Below are 21,925 nucleotides of genomic sequence, written 5' to 3'. Positions count from 1 at the left end.
ATGCTATGTCAAAGGACTGAAATGAGAGTGAGTAGGTAGGATATAATGACAGCAACAAGGACATGATGGTCTAAAAATTACAAAGATTACCTGTAAGTAATCAGGCCAATGTCCCTACATCCCTCATCCCAGTCACTACTAAGGAGGTATATCAAAGTGACAGACCTTTGACAATTAAATAACAAACATCTACAAAAATTGTAACTATGCAATGCTCAAATGTAATGCATATAGAAGAACACAACAGAATCTAGTACAGGATGGATCATGAGATTCCAGATTTGAGAAACCCTGTACCAAAATTAGATTGCAAGCCTGACCCATTATTCAACCGATAATATCTAACAAATGTGAGCTCCGATGACCATGTCGCAGCTCTGCAAATCTTATGAATAGATACTCCCTATAACTCAGCCCAGGATGTAGCCCCCCCACTTTCATTGGTCTTCTTTGAACTGGAAAATTTCCAGTACCCTCTTGACCTGCCAAAAGAATGGCTGACTTCACTCATCTGCCTAAAGCCATTTTTCTATCCATCTTACCACTTCCAGATTGACCAAGCATAAAAAATAAATGGCTTGTTTTCTGTAATGCTAAGATTTGTCAGTATAAATTGAGAGAGCGCTTTTAACACCCAAGATACTCAACAATTTCTCTCCAGTAGGTGAAAGAATGATAAATGGAAGGAAGAATAAACCATGTGTGATCTGTGAAAAAAAGAGACTACTTTAGGAATTAAAATAGGGTCAGACTTAAGAATAACACCTCCTCCAGTAATCAGCTAAAAGAAAGATGACATTTCAACCCACCTAATTACCTGATCATTTATGCAGAAGTAAAATGGTCACCTGAAACAGAACTTTGAAAGCTAGAAATTTTAGACTCTTTAAATCCACCTTTTACAAAGGTTCAAAGAGATGAACCTGTAAAAACCAAAGGAAGGTACCAAGTAAGAGTGACAAAACTCAAAACATGTTTAGCAACAGAAGAATTCTTTTACAACCTAGAAATTGAAGGGTTAGGCTCTGATCTTGATTTAAAAAGTGGTTTAAAGTTTTCATTGCAAATCATTGAGATTTCACAGTTCAAAGAGAGAGATTGAGGTGACAACCATCCAGAGGAAATTGTAACATAGAAAAAAAAAAACAAGATGGAGTTGGAAGGTTATGACTAGAATACCATTTGTCAAACTATACCCAATGTTTGGAGTAAGACTTTAAGGTGGAAGGTCTTCTTGAGTCCTGAGTAATATCCACCAACTTTAGAGCAAGCTCTTTATTTAACAAGTTTAACCTCTCAACATCCAAAACGATAGTGTGAGTTCCAGAGCAATAGTATGAGTTTGAGAGGAAGAGACAGACAGAGCAGAAGGCATGAGAGGTGATGGAAAGAGAAAGGAAGTACTCAAGGAGAAAGCACTGCTAGGGACTGCAGCACAATGAACAATGATCTCTGTGGCCAAAAGAGAACCACCGTTATTAAATGCTCCTCCTGTTCAATCCCTTTAGAGAGAACTGTCTAATTCAGTAGAAAGCATGAAAAAGACCATTGGGCCACTTCATCACAAGTACATCTATTCCCCAGGCTTACTCCTCTTAGAATGAAGCCTACAATGCACAGGTGTTCTTTTCTCAGCCTTCAATGCTGTATCCCACCACATGCTGATCGAAAGAGTCCACCATTTTGGCTTCCAAAGGGATACTCTCAGATGGACCACCTCGTCCTCACCGGAAGAACCCAGAGGATCCACCTCCCACCTTTCACCTCTGAACCCGAGGAGATCACCTGCGGTGTACCCCAGGGCTCATCCCTCAGCCCCACGCTCTTCAGCGCATATATGACTAATCTGGCCAATATCATCAGATCTCACGGTCTCAACATCATTTCCTACGCATACGACAGCCAACTCATCCTCTCACTCACCAATGACCCCTCCACCACCAGAACCAACTACCACTGATGCATGACAAGCATCACTGACTGGATGAACAACTGCCTGCAGCTGAACACAGACACAACGGAAGTACTGATCTTTGGCAACAGCAGCAACACATGGGACGACTCCTGGTGGCCCTCAGACCTAGGGGAAAGGGAGATGAAGGTGACATGAGAGTTTAGTGGTGGCCAGTAATAAAGAGAGGTGAATGTGACAAGGGTTCAAAGATGGATAGAGCTAAAGGGAGGGGAGGCTGACTTGAGAACTCAGGGGTGGGTAGAGGAAAGGGGAGTTGAGGGTGAGTTGAAGCTCAGGGGTGGGTAGAGGTAAAGGGGATGAGGGCTCAGAGGTGAGAAGAGGTAAAGGGAGGTAAGGGTGATTTGAGGGCTCATGGGAGGGCGGAGGTAAAAGGAGAAGAGTATAACTTGAGTGCTCAGGTATGGGTAGAGTAAAGTGAGGTGAGAACGACTTGAGTGTTCATTAGTGGTACGATGTAAAGTGAGGTAAGTGGGCATTTAGGGTTCGGGGTGGGTAGATGTAAAGGACCCTTAGGGTGAATTTAGGGTTCTGGTGGGTAGAGGTAGAGGGAGGTAAGGGTGGTTTTGTGGTTCTGGGTGGGTAGAGGTAAAGGGAAATAACTGTAATTGTAGTGTTCAGGGGTGGATATAGTTAAGGGGAGGTAAGGGGAATTTGAAGGTTCCACGTGGGTAACGCTAAAGGAACTGAGTGTGATCTGAGTTCTCAGGGTGAACGGAGGTAAGGGGAGGTGTTAGACTTGGCATCATTTGCATGGTCCTCCCTAACTTTTTGCCTCTACTACCCAGGTTGTTTCCGTGTGCTGGACTCTGTTTTTGCTGTTTTGTTTTCGACGGATGCTGACATGAGCTCACTAATAGGAATGATAAAATAAAGTCGACAACGAATCCAGACAAAGGTAGGGGATGGGCAAAAAGCCCCTTATTAGAGGTTTTTCTTTTTTAATCCGAGATCTGGGATCGATCCCTTAGACTACTTACTGCTCCCCCAAGGATGCCCAACACGATTTGCAAAAGATGTCCAAACGGGACAGTTTTCCCTCTGCGAACCAGGTACTATGGCATCCCTTTTGAGGCATTGATATCTGATCAGTGGTTGTGGATGCAGTTGCAAAGCATTGATACATTCCACTATGACTCTCCAACAGGAGGGAGTGCCCCTCTCAGGCCCAGACATTCATAAAGGGATGCATATGCCACCCTACTAGTCAGAAACACTTTTCTGGACTTGTGATTGAGGGGTTGTACAGAGAAAAATCTTTTTGTGATCACAAAACCAGTTTTTTTGTGATTTACAGGCTTTGCAATTGGAAAAGAGTTTTGCATTTCAGGTCTTAGATTCAGTACTTAATTTGTAATAGAATGAGTGCCTGAAGCTCTCCTTAGACCCCGACTTTTAAACATTGGCGCACTTAATACGAAGGCTGCAGGGAATTGGCAAATAGCGTTCCCTCGTTAAGCCTTGTTGTTTTTGTTTGTTTTCTTGTCTGTTTCTTGTTTCTTTTAGTCTTCTTGGCGGAGCACCTTTTTGGTAATTGAGAGCTCAAGAAATATAAAATCATTCATTGAAAGATCATAAATCCAAAATTTTAAACCTTTCAATCGGCCTCCGTACCAAAGGAGAGCTAGGTAGATTCAGGACTCTGAAGTCTCTTGCAGACCAATAGCGGTCGACGCTGGATTTTCATATCTCTTGGAAGCGCCATCCTGGAACATCACTAGCATTATCACCACGGACCCAAGAGCTAGTGATGACTACAGTAAGCGGGCCACAGATCCGAGTCATGACTAGGGGTGAGCGAAAAATTCTGCTCTGCCTATGGAGTTTTCCCACTCCGCGCTGAGTTCCGGCAAAACTCCGCCAACCACAAATGAGCTAGGGCGGAAGCGCAGGTTCTACACTCACTGCTAGACAGGGGAGTACGCATAAAAGGAGTAGAAATATGGGATAAATATATAATTTCAATTGAGGCCAAAGATGACACTCACCCCCCAAGCCCTCACGGGAGGTTACCGGGTGTATGGCACCCACACATCAATGACACGGTCCAATCGCAGATCAAAAACAGGATATATATGCGATTACTACTCTAGGACAGAGTTCCTAAATTATCCTAGATATGCATCACATGGCACCAGCGAGTCAAAGTAGGAACACACTGCCCCCATCCCGATCGGAGTGGAGGCCCGCAGTAAAAAACTAGCTAAGATGGGGGTTGTCGCCACCCGTAGTGTGCCTTATTGCAGCCGATGACAACATGAGCTGTTACTTGGTATTATCAGACACGACATGTATTACGATTACCCCCTACATGGATCTAACTCAGCAAGTGCTACATGCACAAGGGTGATACATGAGTCCACCTATCCCCACACGACGCTCATGGGGTTCCACTTCAGCACACACATCATGGGCGGATGGGTGCTAGGTGCAGTCTGGAATTGTCAATAATGTAGCAGTGCCCACAACCATGGATCCCCCCCCCCCCCCCCCCAGCAGTGAAAAGTAACTTTTACCTTGTTTGCTTCCCTTCCTGCAAAGTGATCTGATACATATGTACTGTAGCAGAATGACTCGATTCTCAATGGTATAAGTTGTTGTATTTGCAATAATAAAAAGATTTAACAAAAAAAAACTCTGCTAACCACTGCGTGGCAGAGTTCTTTCTCGTGCAGTCGCCAACATGAAGTTGGTGGGAGTGAGCAAGAATTTGCATCCCCTAGTGCGATTTGAAGGCGCAAGAACGCCTCACGGCGAGGTATCTCAGTGCGGGCAGGCGCGACAGGTTGCTGACTGTTTATATCGAGAAAGCTGCCAAGCGGCGGAAAGAAGCAGTGCCCTCTGGTGCGCCATGTGGTGCTGTTCGTGCTCATTTTATAGCACAGAAGAAGCTCCTACGCTAAAAATCAGCACGCGCAGCGTAACATGCCCAATTTTGCCCGCTCGCAGAACTCCACAGAATCATGCAGAGTTTTTATGTAACTCCGCGGAATTCAGCGAAGTGAAACTCCACAAGTTCCGCACACGCCTAGTCATGACACAGGACAAAGTCCTGTCACTGCACCCAGTCGTGGTGCAGCACCAACCACATGGCTGCTGTACACAGCCCTGGTGACAGATCCTGGCACAGCACCAAGCTCCAAACCCTAATACAGCTCCAAGGCCTGGCACAGTACCAAGTCTTGTCACAGCAATTGTCTTGCCACATCACCAAGATCTGGTGCATCACAGCACCAAGCCCTGCCACAGCACTAATCTTGTCACAGCTCAAAGTCTGGGCGCAGCACAGTCTTGCAACTGCAACATGTCCTGGCACAGAATCTATTTTGCCACAGTACCATGAGTTAGTACATCACCAACTCATTCTAGAGCATCAGCCTATACACAGCACAAAGTCTGGCCACAGCACAGCAGCACACAGTCCTAACACGTCAGCAGTTCTCGAGCATGCGCGTGCTTGGAATCCATTAAGCAGTGATCCTTGATCCGCGTACATGCTGGGAACAAGCAGGCCGCTCTATTGTGCGCTGGTAATGAAAATCCCTCTCCCCTGCGATTATCTAAACGCTCACATATGAGGGATTTGTGCTAAAATGACATCAAGCCGAAAGTGTGCAGAGCCGGGCCTCGCCTTCCAGGAATCAGCTTCTTACAAAGCAGCGCCATTGTATCTATGACTTGTTTCTTTTTTTTAAGTTAACTGGGTCCATTATGTTTTTTTGCTACCCTGACATCTACCTATTATGCCTGCTGCTAATTTCAGACCGAGATATCCTGCCCCAGCAGAACCTACTGGTGTATGAGGTTGGTTTCATGCCCTCTCTGGTGCTTACTTGAGGTGGTGTTGAGTAGGGGATCAGGACATGTTTTTCTTCATTAGACTTTGACCCGGAAAAAGACAGAGCCAAAGGCAGAAAAGGAAGAAAGGAGTAGGAGAACAGTGGCACGGGGAGAAAGCTGGGATGAACAAACTGTGGTAAAGCCAATAGGTCTGGCCTTATTATGCTAACGCATGCGGTACTAACACATTAGAGTGAAACACTCGAGAGGCAGCCAGCAGGAGTGGACAGAGATGGTAATAGAGTCCAGCAGGAGTTGACAGGGTAATAGAGTAAAAGTAGTCCCTTATGCCATTCGGTGCAAGCACTTAAGCTGAGGTGGAAGAATCCACCCAAATACCCAATAGTGTTGGTGAGTTACATCCTACTGAGCTGTGAGCCAAGATGTGGCAGATGAAGTCGTCATCCAGTGGTTGAAAGATGCTGGCCAAAGAAAGCTAATGGTTGCAAGGGTTTGACCCAAAGTCCACCCTATGAATGTTGCTGTAAATGGTTAATTTGAAAGCTCTGCTGCTAAAGACAGACCTAATCAGAACCTTCACTAGTGGGATAAAGAGGGCAGGAAGTGTAGGGTGGTGGAAAAAAAAGAGGCAGAAGATGGAACCAATGCGAGGCAGCCTTAGTAGTCGGAAACCACCGCATTGAGTAGCAGAGGCAATAGCCTCCTAAGAAAAGCTTTGGGTCCCTGCGCATTTTCTCTTTACCAGATTATGCATTGCCACTCACTCACTGATAGAATGGGCATGTTTCAAGTTAATGGCATTAGACATGGAGAAGTCACTCACATGTGGATTAGCAATAAGCTGATCATAGAAATTGTTGCTTTCTACAATGGTGAGAATCGTAGCTTTGAGTTCAGGGGAACACACCACATTGTACGAGGGAGCGCACTATGAGGCTCACTAGGTTCTCATTCTTGACTGTATAGTCCTGCAACCTTCCCTCTTCCTCCTTCACTTCTTATGGTGAACAACAACTGTCTCAAATTCAACACAGACAAGACAGAAGTACGCATCTTTATGAATGGCAAGGACACCATATGGAACAATGAATGGTGGCCACCCGAGCTAGGTTCCACACCCAAATCTTCCGAACACACCCACAACCTCAGCATCATCCTTGACAACTGGCTATCCATGAGCAAACTGGTCAGTGATTTCTTCTTCGCCTGCTTCTTCATCCTCTGAATGCTCTGAAAGGTCTTCAGATGGCTCCCGCCCAACACCAGATGAACTGTCACGCAAGCTCTCGTCACCAGCAAACTCGACAACGGCAATGCCCTCTACGTAGGAATTGCTGCCCAACTCATGAGGAAACTCAGACCATTCAGAACACAGCAGCCAGACTCATCCTTGACCTCCCCAGTCAGATGCACATCACTCCTCATCTCAGACAACTCCATTGGCTACCAGTCGCAAAGAAATGGCAGTTCAAGCTGCTCACCTACGCTTACAAAGCACTACACAGCGAAGGACCTGCGTTCCTCAACAATCAAGTAACTTTCCACCAACTGACCAGAGAACTCCATTCCAGATCCCTCTCCCTGGCAGCTACCCAGAGCATTCCGCTGGGCTTACATCGGAGGTCGCTGCTTCTCCCACCTGGCGGCTAAGACCTGGAACACCCTCCCCCTGCACCTCAGAGCCTCAATATTGCTCCAACAGGTCAGGAAGGACCTCAAGACCTGGATGTTCAACCAACAGGAACAGGCAGCGTGACCCTGCAGCACGATCCTTCAGTGCCTCGATACCCTCACGGGTGAAGCAGCCACGCTATACATATCCTGATTGATTGATTAATTGATTCGGACCCTCCTCACTTCCTCCAGCTTCTCTTATGTGCGAAAACATGTGTTGCATTTTGTATGTGTGTAAAACTGTGTTTAAGTGTGTAAGAGAGAGGGACAGCAATGAGAGGAAGTGTCTGAAAGTGTGAACGAGTGTATGTAAGTGTAACTAAGCAGAGTATTAGTGACCATGTGTGAGTTCATTGCCATCTGTGTGTATGTTGGTCAAAACCTTCAACACAGAGGTAACTGGCTAAAGATTTGAAATCGCAAGTCCCAATCGATGATGAGATTGATCTCTGAGATAAAATACTTTGGAGAAGTGTCACCTTACAGTGCCATGATAATTAAGCTATGTCTCACTGAGGAGCTCCATGTAGGCTCAAACTGGTCAAGGGTTACTAGTGTTACTATCTGGTGAGGATTTTGTCTGAAAATTCAAACTGGATTGTTCCTAAAGGAGCAGGCCCAAGACTGATTTGCATATGACCTTCTTTTTAAGTGGCACATTAGGCAAAAAAATAAAGGGCTGGAATGTGGCCCGAGTAGTTATCTATATCTGAGATCAATTCAAGCATTGCATCCATCATCTTTTTATGTTCCTCCCTGTGATGCCTCAAGTATTTAAGGGTATGACCAGACGTGAGTCCCTTGATCATTGTATGATAGGACTCAAATTATACCTCACTGATGAGGCCCAAATAAGCAAAAGAGCAGTCCGATCTGGTAATGATTGGCTTGGCAAGTCAGGGTGAACTATTGCTGCTGGCTGTTTTACACTTGGCCGGTCGGTCTATGCCCAGAGAGGCACAGTGGGCAAAAACAAAACATGATGGACTAGAACGTGGCCCTAGAAATCAGCAGTGGATGAGATTCATTCCAGTGTGAACTTACTATGCTTACACTTGATTTATGTTGATGTATGTTGCATTTAATGAAAACAAAATTTGTTTAACCATAGACATTTAGGGCCTAATTATGAGTGTGGTGGTCAGACGAGCCAACCGTCAAACTTGCAGGGAGGACACCACCGCCATGGCAGTGGCATTCACCCCCCAAGCGTATGACAATATTCCCACCGGGCTCACTGGTGGGAACATTGTATTACGTTGTTCCCGCCGGTCTGTGCTACGGTATTGGTCTCGGCTCCCTTAAGGGTGTGCACACTGCAGACAGTGAGCATTCCGTTGGTGCTGGGCAGAGTGGCCCCTGCACTGCTTATGCCATGGAATGGGCATGGGCAGTGCAGGGGCCCTTGTGTGGCCCCCAGCACTGGCTTCGTGCCAACTTCTCCATGGTGGGGTGACCGCCATGGAAAGGCTGAGGTAAAGCTGAGTTGTAATCAACACGGCAACACTGAGTTTAGCGCCACCGTGGCTAAATACAACTCAGACCGCCATCACCTCTTCAGGAACGATGCTCCTGGCAGTGACGGCTGTCCCCTGGTGGGGCCGCCTTCCAGGATTGTAATGTGGCAGTCCTCTGACCGCCACACTTGTAATGAGGCCCTTAGCGTGACTTGTGCTTCTGCCATATTCAGACTTATTTTTGCCTTGGCATTTGTGACTAAGGATTCCTGAGAAATGTATATTAGTTCCTGCTGTCTGAGGTTTTTGTTTCTGTCATGCATATCCTTTCCATTGCTGCTTATTTGCAGAAAATGCATGAAAATGGGTACATTGTGGGAGTTGGCATTGAATTGCTCATTAACTCTGCAGGTGAAGCGCTGTCGCACTTACATCTTGATTTTTATACTTTTGATTACGAAGAAATATGTTTGGACTTCAAGTAGGCAAGAAAACTTTGATTTCACCTCCACACCAACCATCACCTTTTGGTGTTCCTTAGTATGACATCCCAAGCAGCCAAGTGTATCCCCAGACTTGCGTTGCATGCTCACTGTGCCATAGGAATCAAGCTAAACCTTTCTAATGAGGCCTAAGTCGTCTGTAACCATCTGGGGTTGTTTGTGCTCGTACATGGCAGGGACTTGGACCAGCACTTTGGGCTGGACGTTTCCTACTGGAGCAGGAGCAAGGCTGGTTTGCCATGTCCGGTGTCCGTCTAGTGTGCCAAAATGGGGGAAAAATGCTTCCCTGTAATCCGGCCTGAGCAATTACCAGTGGCTGAGATCAATTCAAGCATTCTGGCCATCACCTTTTCAGTGTTCCTTACTGTGACAACCAAAGTGAAAAGGGTATGCTTAGATGTGGGTCCCAAGTTCCCTGTTATCGGAATCAAGTTATACTTGAATGATGAGGCCGAGGATGTGTGGGCTGGTGGTTTGGGCTTGGCTGTTCCCTTTGGAGCAGGACCACAACTGATTTGTATATGGCTGGTTGTGTAGAGAGGCAGGATGGAAAAATGATGGAATGGAATGGGATGTGCCTCATGTAATTACCGGTAGCTGATATTAATCCAAGTTTTCAAAACATCACCCTTTTTGTGTTCCTTGGTGTGAAAACCTAGGTGCAGCAAGTATGCCCAGAGGTGGGCCTTGTGCTGGATTGTTCCTACAAAAGGAGGGCAAGTGTTCATTTGTATGTGGCTGGTCTCTTTCTAGATTGACACATTACGAACACAGCAAAGAACTGGTATGTGCCCTGAGTGATTACCAGTCACTGAGAAACGTTTAAGACCTGCTCCCATGACTTATTTTTGTTCCTCAATGTTACATGCTAAATGTGACAGCTGTTTCCAGATGTGGTCCCTGTGCTCCTGTGTCTTAAGAATCAAGCTTTATCTGACTGATGAGGCTCAAATATGCTGAAAACAGTCATGGGGTGCTTATATTCCCAATTAGGGATTACATGGACTGGTAATTCAGGCTGGACTGTTCCGATTGGATCACATCCAAGGTTGATATGCATATGGCCAGACTATGTCTAGAGTAGCACAGTGAGCAAAAGAATGATAGAGTAATATGCATCAGAGTAGTTACCAGTGGGTGAGATTACTTCAAACTTCCCACCCATCACTTTTTCATGTTCCTCAGTGTGACACCTTAAGTGTAAGGGGTATGCAGAGACATGGGTACTGTGCTCACTCAAGTATAGCACTAAAGCAATACCTCACTAACGAGTACTAAATAGTCCATACCCCATCTGAGGTTGCTTGTGCTACCGTTTGGAGGGGACCAGACCTGCCGCTTCTAGCTGGGATCTTCTAGCCACAACTGATTTGCATATGCCCCTTCTCTGCCTAGGGTGGCATAGTGGGGAAAAAACAATAGACTGGAATGTTCACTAAGTTTCATTGTGACCTCTGATCCCACTTGCCTAACCTGGAAGGGTAATTTAGAGGTGGTAGGAAATGGGACATCAACTGTAAATTAATGGTTGTCACATTCCACCCATGTTGCAGTTCCCCCCTCCTCATTTATGGTCTGGGCAACTATTTATTTCTGAGGGCGAAGCATCAGCTGTTCCATCCTCAGAAACGATCCATCCACCAAAAGCTAATCGCATTCGAGAGTTGTGAAGTTCACCTTTTGCCATCACAACCAGTGGTGTAACATTAGCCCCTGCAGCTGCTGCGGTGAGTGGGGGACCGAGCTCCAGAGGGCCACCTTGGCACAGCGGGCCCCTGGCTTGCGAGCTCCTTGCTGGTTCTGGGGAGGGAGGGCCCCCTCCATGTACTCCATGTACTTTGCAGCAGGCCCCTCTCAAGTTTCGGTACGCCACTGATCACAACGACTCTTTGTTCACAATGGCAAAGGGCATCGCAAACAGAAACATTTGCAATGCAATACATCTTGCATATTTCCAACGCGTCATCTTTTGACTACAGAGCCCACAGCAAAAACAAAAGAAATGAGTGAAAACTGAGAAAAGAGGACTTAACAAAATAGAATAAAGTAAGCTTTAAAAAATAAAGCTTTGCAATTTTGTTTCTCCTGCTGGGCACGTTTTTTGTCCATCACAACCTTTCTGTTTGCGGGGCATTGGAAGTTAGAAAAAAATAGTACTTTGTTCACATTGGGAGCAGTGGGCGGGCACTAAAAAAGTTGAAATCAATTAGTGCTTGGTCCCTGCTCCACACAGAGGAACGGAAATGATGCCAGTCATGCCTTGACAAATTATGAGGCTGTAAAGAAGAGCGCCACGCAAACCAACAAATGGTGAGCGAGAGGCGGGCTCCAAGCCCGCCAATGAACACAACAGCATCTTGCATATGAGACACATGCGCATGTACTCACAGGCTCAACCCTAAAAAATGTAAATGCCCACAACACACAAAGAACAAGTATTGCAATGCAATGGGTCTAGTGTTTGCTCGAGGTAGAGCTATTAGCTTTGTAAATTCCTAACTGGACTTTTCTTGTTACACAAACTGAAAATAAAAAGTAAAACAGTTGACATAATCAAGCTGATTAAAACGCCGCCGTGAGCGCGAGCGCGAAGAAAGCAAAAAATAACGCTCTCTGTGCAAAGTTATCGGCAAAAGTGCAATAATCCATGTTACAGGGTCGATGGTGAAGGCGGTAACAAAACCACCCTAAGGAGGGACAAACGTAAAGCAGTTACCAACGTAAACAAAGGATTTTTGAAAGGCAAGCCCATGAACGAGTGATGGGCATGCGGTGGGCGTGGTTAAAAGCCCAGATACATACCAACACGTCAGAAAAGCAGTGTGTGCGCACTGCTATGCTCGACCTAAAAAACTACCTGCCTATCAAGCACATTTCTATTTTTTTTCCGAAAGAAACTCCAGCTTTGGGTATAATATTTTTTTTAAAACGCCAACCAGACTGCCAGGATAGGTTTGGCTGTTTAGCATTAAATTTCATCTGAAGGTGCCTACTCTGTGTCCATAAGGGATTTTTTGGTGATAGTTTCTTACGAAAGTGCTGGGAAGCTCTAACTTTGATGGTTTGACCACTGCTGGTCAGGCAGAGGATGGAACCTAGCACCACTGAAGTTGGTGGCACATCCGAATACATGTCCTCCTTTACGCCATCCCATAAAATGCTATGTAACTGTACATTGTACATGACTTGTTCCTACATGTGCTACTATGGCCCTCATTACGAATGGCCCTTGCAAGATATAATAATTATTGGACCTATAATACCCTGGCGATCGGGCATTAACTGATGTGATTAATTAAGTTCTAGTACAACGTTCGCTATTTAAAATGGGGCATTAAATGCAGGTTTTAATGCTTTGGGCACCAAAATATTCATCTATCGAAAGGCATTTTTCCCTAGTAATCTTGGCTTGTTCCACTTGCCAGAGTGTACCTGGTGGAAACTGGTGGGTGCGGTAATGACTACGAAACGTTCAGTTAAGATCCCTGCGAGAGGAATAGCCCACCTTGTAAAGATGGTCTGTGTTATACGTCACGTACCTTATTGCAGTGTGTGCCAAATCCTCAAATCTCACCAATGTACATTATCGTTACAACTACTGAAAAAGTCCGGAAGTACCAGTCGCTGCTGTATACAACACGTCTGTTGAAAGAGGCACAAATTATTTAATTAATACACAACGGTGTAGTTTCCTGGGGGCGGGGCCCTCTTCTCTGGGCTGCATTTGTCAGTTCGGAGCTGAGCTACTTTGCAAGCCCTCTCCCATCGCTCAATAACTTTTCAAATGCATATATGAAGACAAGATGCAAAAAGATGTGTGGGCTTTAATGCACTGCTGTTTTGATAAATGCTTTATCGTTACAGATTGGTGCTCAAATGCCATGCCAGCCTGAGGAATGCAGAGCTGGGTCTCACATAACCTGCCATCTTGTTGGAAACAGCCTCCCTCCTTTATGCTTACAGCTCATTTCTTTTTTTTTTAATGAACTGGTACTATTTTTTCATTTTCCTGACATATAGTTATTGTATCTGCTGACACCACTTCTCCATGAGTCATTTCAACCCTGCAAATATCCTCGGTCTGGTCTCTGTTGTGTGCAGTGAACTGTGGCGGTGTGGAGGTGACGGTATTACCATAAAACATTCAGAGACTGAATAAAATGCAACTAAAAGCAAATAAGAAATGGGCTTATTAAGCCAGAAATCATTATTCTGAGTTCTGTCTCTTGCATGCAATTATTGGTGCAGAAAAAGGTTGATTTGTTAGTGTAAGATGCGCGAACCTGCGGCTTGTGCTGGCAGCTTGATTTTGGGGTGAGCTCCCATTTCAAAGGGCTCCAAGGTGGGGGGCCTGATGGGAAATGTGTGCAGCTGCTCAACACAATGGGACAAGGAGAGGGTCAGAAACAGCATGAAATGACATGGTTCCTTACAATGGACTGGGTAGGAGCAAGGCGTATTTCGCTTCTATATTATTGCTCCACGTCCCCTTTAGTGGTTGTTAATTGAAAGTGCACCTTGAAAATGAAAGACACATTCAGTTTGATAGGCTGAGGATTTCTGTAACGTTTCTCACACACAGCCGTGTAGATCTTGGATTTTTTTCTCTAATTACTCATGTTGTTCAATCTCTCATTCAGAAAGAATTTTGCTACTCACCAATGAACTTACACCCATAAAAGGAGAACTGTAAAATGCAAAACAAACATGTGCAATGCAATGGGTCTCGCGTTTGCTCGAGTTAGAGCTATTAGCGTTGTTAACTCCTAACCGGACTTTTCTTGCCACATAAAATGAAAATGACAAGTGAAACAGCTGACATAAGCGAGCCGATTCATGGCCGCCATGAACATGAGCGTGAAGGACGGTGCTTAATTTGTGCTTGTTGTATCCGGTGCTGAGCACCGGCACTTATTTTTGCGGGCCGGGGCTTATTCTTCTGCCTCAAGACTTTGCTGCGAGCAAAAGGCACATATGGGAAAGACGGAGGAAGGAAAAAATAGAAAAAGCGTCACAAAGGGAGAAAACAGAAAGCTGCTAGAGTGAGCTGAAGGGGCAGGGAGTGGCTTTATATAGATTGAAGAGGCCCGAGATGGTCTCAGGATTACGCTGCCTCAGTATTCCGTGTTCCCACATTTAATTACAGAAGCCACGTGTTTAAAAGGAGGGCTTTGAGCACCGGCACGTTTTTATTTACAAATTAAGCACTGGTGAAGGAGACACACAAAAAGAAAAAGAAGTTCGCTTGCAGTCAAATGTATCGCAAACATGCAATTATCCTTGTAACAGAGTCAATGGCTAAGGCGGTAACAAAACTGCCCCAAGTAGGGACAAACGTAAATCATTTATCAAGGATAACAAAGGATTTTTATAAGGCAAGCTCACGAACGAGTGAAAGTGATGAGCGTGCAGTGGGCGTGGTTAAAAGCCCAGAGATAGATTACAACACGTCAGAGCGTTTGCACTTGACCTAAAAAGGGAGTGGGAAGGAATGGAGTGTGAGTGGATGGGTGGTAGTGGTACCTGAATTTGATGTTCTTCAGTCTTGCCCCTGTGTTTGTTCCATTGAAAGGAAAGTTAAATAGTTCAGTTTTTAAGAGTTTCCTGAGCCATATGTGATGGGGTTCAGATCTCAGGTTGCGTTTAAGGGCATTCCACGTTCTTACTCCTTCAGCCTCCAAGGATGTACCTTCACGCATCAGTCTGTTGGAGTCTGGCTGCTTCACGAGATCTGAGCAGCCTAAAAGGAGGCTTCCAGAAGGCTGTAATGAAGACAAGCTGCTGCTGGGATCCTCAGGCTTTGTCAAAGTGCACTTAGTGGAAGGTGCAAAGGACCTGGAGTTTAGTCCTGGTTTCAACTGGGAGCTAAGTGAAGTAAGTAACATGGGCATGATGCATGAAGGGGAGAAATATAAGGTACACTTGCAGTGCATATGTAACTTATGCATAAGCAAATTGAAAATGACCCTAAGAGGGCAGGCTTTTGAAAAGGAATGCCTAGAAACGTCACAGTTTTTGCATATGTAAATTTGGATATCCAGAGAGTGACCATACACAGGTAATGCGAACGGGGCATACACCCAAATAAGTAGGCCAGGGTGGAGCTCAAAGTGTTCCACTCTGTGGAATTCACTGGAGTTGATTTCCAACTCTGTGGAATTCCGTGGAGGCGGAGTTCCGTGAGTGATGGAGTACCACTGCCTCATGCCCTAGTGGCACCCTGTCCTGAATGTGCCCAATCTCGGAAGCGCTACGCAGGGGCGAGCCTGGTTAGCCAGGCCGGACCCTGCTTGGCGCTTCCGAGATTGGGTCCATTCAGGAGAGGGCCGTAGATAGTGAAAGCTGCTGTTTAAGGCCTCTTGTGCTCTGGCCTGCCCCCTGTGCACCGCATTTTGGGCATGCCAGTGTACAAGAGGCCTGGGAAGGCTGGTGCACAAGAGGCCTGAAACTGCAACTTTCAATGCCTACAGCCCTGGCCTGAGTTCAGGCCAGGGCTGTAAGGCACAGCAAACTTAAAAAAAACAAAAACAAGGACCTACCTGGGTCCTCGTTCCCAGCGGCCTGGCTCTCTGCCTCCCTCTGCCCCCTGCTCCCTGCTACTGGCAGAGGGAGGCCTGGATCCAGAGCTGGAGCCGGCAGCAGCTCAATGCCAGTCAAGAGTGCACGCTGCAGCCCAGTTATGGGCCACACAGCACAAGCGCAGACCATCTAACTGGGCTGCAGTGCGAACGCGGGGAGCTCCCCTCCACTGGCAGGGCTAGCAGGGTTTTTTTGGATGAACTTCGTGCAAAAACTCCATTAGCTCCACCAGCGGAGCGGACAAAGAACAAACAAATTTCACAATTTAACAAAAGAACAAATTTCACATACAAGTTTCTGACTTACAAAGTTTGATACAAATGACTGGTTGCAGCTTTCCTTGCTCCTAAAGTGCCGTCCTCGAAGGAGGCTAAATCCAAGAAAGTGCTCCCAAAAGGTGAGAGTAAGACAGGAGAGAAAATAGCTACAATTTTATTGAGGAAAGAACTTTAAAAAGCATGGTTTGGATAAGTTGTAACGATTTGTTTTCATGGTCAGATCAGATACCCGGGATCTTGCACTAAGTTGTCCTAGGAGCAAATTAATGCAGAAATAGACACATTTCTTCCTTGTCATGGATTGCATATCTTTCAAAAGACAGAACAGCACATGTCTCATCACTAGCACAATATTCAACTGATATTTTAGACAGAATTTTGCACACACATCCCGCACAGTACAGATATACCATATAGTTGAGCATCAGTTTATTCACCACACCACTTACCAATAGGACACACTGCAGATTTCCATATACCAGGTTTCATTGAGAGGCCTCGGAGTATATGTCCAATGAGAGAGTTAGAAAACATATAGGGGGTCATTCCGACCCTGGCGGTCCATGACCGCCAGGGCCAGGGACCACGGAAGCACCGCCAACAGGCTGGCGGTGCTTCCAGGGCCATTCACGCGGTCAGAAAAGGGGAACCGGCGGTTTCCCGCCGGTTTTCCCCTGGCCCAGGGAATCCTCCATGGCGGCGCTGCTTGCAGCGCTGCCATGGGGATTCCGACCCCCTTCCCGCCACCCTGTTTCTGGCGGTTTTCACCGCCAGAAACAGGTTGGCGGGAACGGGTGTCGTGGGGCTGGCATGGGCAGTGCAGGGGCCCCCTTAACAGGGCCCCATAAAGATTTTCACTGTCTGCTTTGCAGACAGTGAAAATCGCGACGGGTGCCACTGCACCTGTCGCACCCCTGCAACTCCGCCGGCTCCATTCGGAGCCGGCTTCCTTGTTGCAGGGTCTTTCCCGCTGGGCCGGCGGGCGCCCTTTTGGCGGTCGCCCGCCGGCCCAGCGGGAAAGTCGGAATGACCCTCGCGGTCTTTTGACCGCAGAGCGGTCTTCCGACGGGGTTACTTTGGCGGGCGGCCCCCATAATATTTACATATGTTTATTTTGGAAGGTAAATTATTAGTGAGGACAGGTCGGTATCTACACTTAGTAGCAGGCCACCAATCCACACGAGGTCCACTCAAGGTCTCAGTACATTAGCCTGGCTCAACCCTTGATAGCCAGCTGCAAACTAGCAGGTTTAACTTAGGAGACAGGTATGTAAAACATTTAAATAACCCAATAAACTAAATAACACACAATAAAAATCCCTCATTAATTGCTAAAAATAAGAAATCATTTTATCTTTAGATTTACACCAAAGCAAGAAAAATCCAATATAGGGAAGATATGAAGTTTTAAACATTGAAACAAAAAAATGTGCTTTATAGTGTTTAATAAGCAATAGCTCCGTCCGGGGACATCTGTCCACGCTAGACCAGGACCAAGTAGCAATTTAAGGCTGACTGCAATGGAGCCCTGCTTGGATTCACTGAGAGGGAGGCTTCAGTCAAAATTTTACCTTCAGACTTAGAAATGTTTCTGGAGGATTTTCTCTCGAAGTCGTGAAGTCATGCAGTCTTCTACAGCAAGCCGATTTCAATGCAACATTGTCAGACTGCTTTGAGAATGGGTTACCACCAATTTGAAATTGGTAGTAACTGCGATTGTTTTGTGACCGCTTTTCACGGTCACAAAACAATCATACATACATCTGCGATTCAGTTTTGGGAAGGGAAGCCCTTGACACGCCCCTTCCTAATACCAAATCGGTATGTAGTTGCAAATCCAATTTGCGATTCGGTAACAAGTTACATACCAAAATGCATTTTTGCGATCGCAAAAATGTTTGATACATCTGACCCCAAATCCTTAAAAGTCCGCTAGACACACTCCAGGCTGTGAACATCTTTGGGAGATGGTGCAGGGAAGCTCTGTTAACCTATTGCTTTCAGGGAGCCCACTCCTTAACCCTTTTGAAAGCAAGGCAAAGTCGTCAGGGCTGTAATTCTCAGTGTGCAGCAGGAGCAGTCCTCCAGAGAGCAGTCCTTTGGGGGTGCAGACCAGGGATCCATCACGGCATACCTTCTCCTTGTAGTTTCAGGCAGCAGATCTGAGTTGCAATGCAGCTCTCACATATTTAATCAATTGTCTGGGGGGACAAGCAAGGTGTGCCCCTGTCCAATGAAGTGCCACCCAAAAGCATGACAGCTTCCTCCAAAGTGTGGCATATTCTTGTCCCACAAAGCACTGCGCTTCTAAAATCCAAGACGGTGGATTCCTTTCCAGCAGAGTAACACCTGGCTAAACCAACTTACTGGTGTGGCTAATTTCCATTAACACCCCCCAAGACTATCTGCAAATTCCATTCCTATGCTTCCTTGTGAGACCAAGGCCAATAGAGGGGGTTCCACCCAGGATATTCCATCTCTACTGCACATCACTTTCCAGTGGACCTCAGCCTTTGTATATCTATGAAGCCTGATTTGGAGACTGGAGACAGACCTTGTCCTAAGGTAAAGGGGTTGGGGTGCTTCTCATGGACACAGTATGGGCAGATTGGGTTTATCATGCCTTCCTCTCTTAGGGTAGAAAATATGCTTTAGGGATGAGTTTGTATATTCATGTTTATTGCAATATGTTGGGGCTGTTCATATTTACATCGCTTATTTTCACAATCCTGATTTTGTTATTCGTCATTATCCTAATCATTGCAGCTCATGCGTTTTATCACAGATTGCAATCTTTTCAATAAATGTATTTAAAATTATCCTACATCTCCTTTCTTGCCTGTGTGTGTGTAAGAGACTTTTTGCTAACGAGGGAAAAGCGTAAGACTTGTTCCACCGCATTTTCCCTGAGTGGTTTTCAGAGTCCACGCGCTAGGCTGCCAGAAATCACATTTACTCTTTGTGTTTTGGTGAGGTGCTGCTAGAGAGGCAGAAGGATTGGGCCGACAGGACCCATCTGGTGTAGGAGTGACTCAGTCCCCTACAAGCAGAGGTGCTGCCGCCCCCAAACCAGCAGTCTCGTTGAGATAAGAGAGCCCTAACGGCACAACTCTTTGGGTCATTTCAGTTCAAATGTCTGTGACTAGAGCCACAAAGGTATGACAAGTCCCGTTGGATGCTGGTCCTTTGGCCTGCTCAAGTTGTAGAATATTGAAGGCTTTTTGAGTGCTGCACCAGTAAGGCGCAATTGATGCTTGTTGCAGACTAGCTGAATAGAAGTGTGAGTTTCATGCTGGTCACTGCTGGCATGGAGAACCAGGGTTTACGATCAAAGGAACAGAGCATGAGGACATCCTACGAGCAAAGATGCAAGCTACTTAAAGGAACAAACAGGAAGAGTTTCTACACAATCAGCCAGAAAGTAAAGGTCATGAAGCAGCCATGATGTGTAGGGTGGCATTACTTTTATCTTTTTGACAATCCCAAAGAACCATGAGTCTCCTTGCCACTAGTTAGAAAAGCTCAATTGCTAACTCTTGCAAGTTTTTGGAGATCTACAGACAACCCAGACCAAGATACTTAACTGACACCTTTTCAAGATAACATATTCAGAGTTAAACAGCAGATGACTGGGCATGTTTGTCACATGTTGCAAGGAATTGTTGAGTTTAAAACATTTTAAATCTCAAAGTTCAACAACATCTAACATTTATCAATAAAAAGTAAAAGAAAATAGAACAAACATAGCTACAAAAGAAATAAATATATAAAATACAGTCTTTTGGAATGGAAATAGGGAATCTGCAAGAATGTAATACCAGAAAGTGAAAATAATATTGAAATGGATGTGTCCTTCAATGACTCCTGAAATGCATTAAAATGGGATTATTGTGTGTACATTGTAGCAGACACTGTTTGTGACTACCAATGAATTTGTGAATGTGAATGATTTCAAGCAACTAGTGTACACAATTGTTTCAGCTATAATTTTACTGTAATGTAAATAATTATGCTTTGAAACCAGATGACTGATGTCTTTAGAACATTTTTTAGCAACATTGTATTGGATAGATGTGTGTACTCTCTCACAAGTTGTTTTCCTCTTTTAATATAGATATCTACATTTTTGTTAGGCTTTTTAAGAGGAAATGTCTGCAAAATATTGGTTGAAAGTTGAATTCTCACAAATGGTGCTGGAATTGTTTATACAAAACGAGGATCATAGAGTTGAGCAGGCACTGTTTGTGTGGCATATACCATGCCAACTTACTTTCCTTCTGACTCCTCCTCTGATGTTTCCACTTATTTGCTGTGTTGAGTCATTGATAATGTGCCAATGTTGCACAGATGGCACTACTTACTCCAATCAAAGGGTGATGGGAAGTGCTTTTGTCAGCAGCATGAAACAAAATATTTACACACTTAAATGAATTCAAAGAGGGAAGAAAGAATGTTTCCTTCTCTTACGTAAATATTTAGTTCCACCTTTCGTGCAAATTTGTGCTTACATCATAGAAGTTGTTTTCAAAACAGCAGTTATTTCAATAAGGCAGCGTGGGGCCTGTTCACAAAGGGAAATGTGTGTGCCGAGATCTCAGCACATGAGGTTTCTGCCTGAGTTCAAGTTGAGATCTCTCTATGGATGCTACACATCAATTCAATGAGGAGATTGCCACCTAGGCTTTGAGTTATGAGTCCCTACGAACAAGTGTATATTGAGGAAGGAGACCCTCACTGGTCCGGAGATAGACCTCCTGGTTACATTATTTTTGATCCATACAGGAAATGACATAATCTGCCCACATACAAGCTGAGAGGAGTACATACATTCCAACGACATTCAGGCATTGAAGTTTCGCTATTAAATTCCTCCGTATTTGCAGTGTCAGGTGAGTTGAGTGTGTTTGAAGCTTGCTTACAAGATGTGAATTATATCACTTATAGCACTTCATAAATAATTCAATTAAAATAAATTAAATTACTTTTTTTTTTATAGCATATAAGAATAAATGTTTATGTCATGTAAATAAAATTATATTTTACTTTCAAAAATAGCATTTAAAATTAGAAACAATAACAAACGAGAATACTTTTTAAAATTAACATTTATTTAAAAAATTGCTATAATTTAATTTTAAAAGTAAGATATGTTATGTAATTGGGTGATAGTGTTAGTGGTAGTCCCTGCCCCCACTGATTTCCATGGAGGTCTGTTGTAGTACCCCTGAGTGGCCATGTGTGGTGTTTGACTTCCCACAGGGCATGGCTGGAATAAATATAAGACTAGTTTGTCAGTGGTACTACTGTAATAGATGTTGGTGTAACGTTTGTGCATTTCATTTTATCCTATTTGTTTGTGGGTGTGGTTTTGTATTTGCATGTGGCTCCCTAAATCCCTCCTTACATTTCCCAAAGTTCCTTCCTTTTTGTAGTAATTATTCCGCATCTTCCAACCACTCGTCCAATGTCCCTTCCACATTTACTACTAAAATGCAGAGCACTGTATGCGGATGAGACAGAGCAAGAGGAGATCTCTGGCCAGGGGGATTGTGAACAGCATTTATGGGAACCTAAAGCAATAGTTGTGGGGTAGACCGCATATGTGGTTGTCCCTCCACAGTATCTATTAAGAGTTTCCTGCTGGGCTGGTGGAAGGAAACA

The sequence above is a fragment of the Pleurodeles waltl genome, chromosome 11, assembly GCF_031143425.1.
Source record: "Pleurodeles waltl isolate 20211129_DDA chromosome 11, aPleWal1.hap1.20221129, whole genome shotgun sequence".
NCBI classification, from domain to species: domain Eukaryota; kingdom Metazoa; phylum Chordata; class Amphibia; order Caudata; family Salamandridae; genus Pleurodeles; species Pleurodeles waltl.
The sequence above is the reverse complement of the archived record's forward strand: the minus strand, read 5'-3'. Positions refer to the sequence as shown.